We start from the raw sequence: 5360 nt of genomic DNA, 5'->3' as shown, positions 1-5360 counted from the left end.
ATATTCGTGAAAAATTACCCGAATCTCCCCGCGGCTTCAAAACCTTAGCAAGCCCTAACTCGGGGTCCCCGATCGTGGCCGAGGCATCCGCGAAACCTAGGCCCAAAAAAATTGACCGTTTTTGGAGGGAAAATGAAATTCCAACCGGCAATGTCTAAGCAATGAGTTAGGTTAGGACTCGTTCCGGAAATCAAGTCTATTTGCCTAAAGCCGTAATTGTAACTCCTTCACTTCAGAGCGAGCCCTTTTGCAGGCTGAAAGTTGTATGTGTACAAAAAAAGGATGTGTGAGGCTCAGGGTAACCATATTTAATGGATTTTTGAAAAAAAAAAAAAATAGGCCTCGTGGCCAGCCCCTATGTCAAAGGCCTAATACCCTTACTCGACACCGTGGGCCTAAAATCTTCCAAAAATTTTTATTTTTTTTCCCCCACTCCCAGGGCTTATATGGGATGCTGAAACACAATAGCCCATCAGAAATTACTTTTCTGACTTTCAAGTGGGTGAAATGGCTCTGGAAATCACTCGGTTAGGACTTTGGACTCGATTTCCTGAACGAGTCCAAACCCGACGCCATTGCTTAGACTTGCCGGTTGGAATTTCATTTTCCCTCCAAAAACGGTCGATTTTTTTGGGCCTAGGTTCAGCAGACGCCTCGGCCACGATCGCGGACCCAGAGTTAGGGTGTGTGACGATTTTGAAGCCGCACGGACATTCGGGTAATTTTTCACGAATATTTTTACACTTTTTTTCTGACCTTTCACCTTCGGGTGTATCTCGGGACAGGAAGGTGCTAGTGACTCGGTTCCAAGTCAGGCGCGCTCAACGCCCGCGATTTAGGGGGGGTAGCCTCAATTGCGAGTCAATAGCACCTTTTCCTGATTTTTTGTGAATATTTCCAACAATTTTTATGAGGCCTTTTTCCGAGTGCGTTTCGGTCCGCCGTTCGGGACAGGAAAGTCGTACGGACGTCAGACAAGTATCCCCCTTTTCGTCTCGCTTAGGGCTATCTACCAATACAGCATTTGTTACAATTCGACCCCGTTTTAGGTGCGAGACGGTCGGACTTGATTTTTGGAACTCGGACTAGTTTTTTGGAACTCTGTCCCGGTTTCCCAAAAAACACTTTGGGGGAGTGGCCTGGGGTCCGGGGGCACGTGCCGGCATATCGGAATTAAGTTTCGAGCGATTTCCAGAAAAGTAGGCTCGGATCCATAAATCGAGTCTGGGGGGCGTGGCCTAGGGTCCAGGGGTGTGTCCCAGCCTATCAGAATTAAGTTTGGGGCAAGTTCCCAAAAACTAGTCCCAATTCCAAAAATCGAGTCTGGGGGGCGTGGCCCATGTTCCAGGGGTGTGTCCCAGCCTATCAGAATCAAGTTTGGGGCAAGTTCCAAAAAACTAGTCCCAATTCCAAAAATCGAGTCTGGGGGGCGTGGCCTAGGGTCTAGGGGTGTGTCCCAGCCTATCAGAATTAAGTTTGGGGCAAGTTCCAAAAAACTAGTCCCAATTCCAAAAATCAAGTCTGGGGGGGCGTGGCCTAGCGTCCAGGGGGGTGTCCCAGCCTATTGGAGCAAGTTCCAAAAAAGTAGTCCGGAATCCATAAACCTAGTTTTTACAACGGCCACCCTGTGACAGGGTAGTATATTGCAACAATAATTAGTGGTAATTAGGCTTAAGGGGTTTTATTGCGGTATAAAATCATAAGAAGATCGAAAATTTATTTCAAAGGTGTCAAAAAATCTGTAATAACCTTCTACACAATCCCAAAAAGCGACCTATGCCGCAGGATTATCATTTAATAGCTTTCTGAAATTTCGGACTTGATTTGTGGAATCGAATTCCGCCTTAAGAGTCTATTCTCCTTCATTTTCCTAATTAGGGTTAGATTTAGGGTTGGGTTTAGTGTTAGGGTTGGGTTTAGTGTTAGGATTGGGTTTAGGGTTGGGATTAGATTTAGGGTTGGGGTTAGATTTAGGATTGGAGGTAGGGTTAGATTTTGGGCTGGGTTTAGGGTTGGAATTAGATTTAGGGTTGGGGTTAGATTTAGGATTGGAGGTAGGGTTAGATTTTGGGCTGGGTTTAGGGTTGGAATTAGATTTAGGGTTGGGGTTAGATTTAGGATTGGAGGTAGGGTTAGATTTTGGGCTGGGTTTAGGGTTGGAATTAGATTTAGGGTTGGGGTTAGATTTAGGGTTGGGGTTAGATTTAGGGTTGGGTTTAGTGTTAGGGTTGGGTTTAGTGTTAGGATTGGGTTTAGGGTTGGGATTAGATTTAGGGTTGGGGTTAGATTTAGGATTGGAGGTAGGGTTAGATTTTGGGCTGGGTTTAGGGTTGGAATTAGATTTAGGGTTGGGGTTAGATTTAGGATTGGAGGTAGGGTTAGATTTTGGGCTGGGTTTAGGGTTGGAATTAGATTTAGGGTTGGGGTTAGATTTAGGATTGGGTTAGGGTTAGGGTTAGGGTTAGGGTTAGGATTGGGTTTAGGGTTGGGATTAGATTTAGGGTTGGGGTTAGATTTAGGATTGGAGGTAGGGTTAGATTTTGGGCTGGGTTTAGGGTTGGAATTAGATTTAGGGTTGGGGTTAGATTTAGGATTGGAGGTAGGGTTAGATTTTGGGCTGGGTTTAGGGTTGGAATTAGATTTAGGGTTGGGGTTAGATTTAGGATTGGAGGTAGGGTTAGATTTTGGGCTGGGTTTAGGGTTGGAATTAGATTTAGGGTTGGGGTTAGATTTAGGGTTGGGGTTAGATTTAGGGTTGGGTTTAGTGTTAGGGTTGGGTTTAGGGTTAGGATTGGGTTTAGGGTTGGGATTAGATTTAGGGTTGGGGTTAGATTTAGGATTGGAGGTAGGGTTAGATTTTGGGCTGGGTTTAGGGTTGGAATTAGATTTAGGGTTGGGGTTAGATTTAGGATTGGAGGTAGGGTTAGATTTTGGGCTGGGTTTAGGGTTGGAATTAGATTTAGGGTTGGGGTTAGATTTAGGATTGGAGGTAGGGTTAGATTTTGGGCTGGGTTTAGGGTTGGAATTAGATTTAGGGTTGGGGTTAGATTTAGGGTTGGGGTTAGATTTAGGGTTGGGTTTAGTGTTAGGGTTGGGTTTAGTGTTAGGATTGGGTTTAGGGTTGGGATTAGATTTAGGGTTGGGGTTAGATTTAGGATTGGAGGTAGGGTTAGATTTTGGGCTGGGTTTAGGGTTGGAATTAGATTTAGGGTTGGGGTTAGATTTAGGATTGGAGGTAGGGTTAGATTTTGGGCTGGGTTTAGGGTTGGAATTAGATTTAGGGTTGGGGTTAGATTTAGGATTGGGTTACCCAACCCTAAATCTAACCCCAACCCTAAACCCAATCCTAACTCTAACCTCATTCCTAACTCTAACCTAATGTTTTTTCCTTGCTGTTTAAATATTTTTTGCTTGCAACTGTGTAGTACTCTGCCCAAGATAAATTTCCATGGGGACAATAATAAAGTATATTCTATTCTATTCTATAACTTCAACATGCAAAGAAAGGGTTAACCCCAACCTTTAATGCTATCCGGTAACCTCAACCCTATAACCCAAAAACTTAAACCCAACACCAATCCTAACCTCAATAACTAAATGAAAGTCTTTTGGCTCTTTGATTATTATTGAATATGAAGCTGCATTTGGAATAAAAGGCTTAAAATCTGTACAAGATCAAAATGATTATTATGGGGACAATTTGGTCCTCAACAGAGAGATTCCTACATCACACACACACACACACACACACACACACACACACACACACACACACACATCTCCTCAAGCAGTGTGGAGGGCAAACAGAGCCCCCTGCATCTCTCACTGCTCTCCATGGGAGAATCAGCCAAATGTCCCCACAAGCTCAAACCTGTCAGATTTCCTGATTCTTATCCTCGTGAGGATATTTCATCTCCACTAACATTTAAACACATGCTCACAACATCCAGTATTTAACACATTAACACTGAACACACTAGTAATAAATATACAGATAAATGTTCATGTTAGTGATAAAGTCGAATACATTCGATCACTGATTAAAGATTTATCATAAATAGATGTTAAGTTTGAACAGGTGTTAAAGATAATGCAAGGTTTTAATCAATCAATCAATCAATCAATCAATCAATCAATCAATCAATCAATCATGTTAGAGTCAACACTAAGAATATTACAAGACTGAATATATTAATACTGAACAAATGTTAAGACCAAATAATAATGAAATTAAATAACTGTTATGTTTGATTATTAAGGTTAATTTAGATAGATTAGTATATCCTGAGTAAATGTTAAGCTTGACCATGTGTTATTATTTATCATAAATATAATAATAAAGGTTAATATTGAAGATGAAATGTTTCTAATGGCATACTGAATAATAAATATACATTAAATCAAACAAATTAAACCTGAGCACAGAACAATATGATGACTGATAAAATGTTATTAATGAATCAATCAGTTTTTTTCTTTATGAAATCTTAGCATTCAATCTAAATATAAACATTATTGATAAACAAATGTAAAGTTATAATCTATAAAGTGACTGAAGAAAAGTTACTGAATCATAAATTCTCAATAAATCATGAAATTAATGAATAAATGTTTTAATAAATGCTAAGATTTAATTAAGTTTAAGATGCAGTTTAAAAGTTAAAAAAGTATAAATATATACTACAAGTAAAGAACCTAATTAAACTTAATAATCCATCCATCCATCCATCCATCCATTATCTGTAGCCGCTTATCCTGTTCTACAGGGTCGCAGACAAGCTGGAGCCTATCCCAACTGACTATGGGCGAGAGGCGGGGTACACCCTGGACAAGTCGCCAGGTCATCACAGAAACTTAATAATAATAATAATAATAATAATAATAATAATAATAATAATAATAACAAGTTTGAACAAAGTTTTAATTAAGATTTAATGATATAATTAAGGTGTTAGAACTCACCACATAATTATAGAGAGAATATTGAGTAATAAATCAGGATAAATATTAGAATTTATAACATTAGAATTAATTGCAAAGATTATCCACATGTAAAAAGTGAATAAATGTGTGTGTGTGTGTGTGTGTGTGTGATGTTACCGTGTAAGATTCTCAGTGTGAGATGGAATGAATAAAATGTGCAGCTAAAGTCCAGTGAAGAGCAGAGAGAGTCACCTGTAACGTACACCTATTGTGCCTTTATATACACACACACACACACACACACACACACACACACACACTCAGCCGTGTGTGGATTCCCCCATATCTCTGTGCCAATCATGTAAATGTTTCTCACAGTGGCTGCACTAACGGTGTCACTGTCTCTTATTAACCATATTATACACATCAGCTACCCT

General features: G+C 40.2%; 1 protein-coding gene across 1 annotated transcript in view; it reads right to left on the bottom strand.

The window, feature by feature from the left end:
* The window catches only part of LOC132896310 (transcription factor Spi-C), a 20102-nt gene extending 14954 nt beyond the window's left edge, over positions 1-5148 (bottom strand). Inside the window, exon 1 of the mRNA XM_060937047.1 lies at positions 5101-5148. The gene's annotated coding sequence lies outside the window, so the exon portion shown is untranslated. The remainder of the gene's footprint in view (positions 1-5100) is intronic.
* Positions 5149-5360: the final 212 nt, after the last annotated feature.

The sequence above is a fragment of the Neoarius graeffei genome, chromosome 13 (genome assembly GCF_027579695.1).
Source record: "Neoarius graeffei isolate fNeoGra1 chromosome 13, fNeoGra1.pri, whole genome shotgun sequence".
Classification (NCBI taxonomy): domain Eukaryota; kingdom Metazoa; phylum Chordata; class Actinopteri; order Siluriformes; family Ariidae; genus Neoarius; species Neoarius graeffei.
This window is presented reverse-complemented; position numbering and strand designations above follow the sequence as displayed.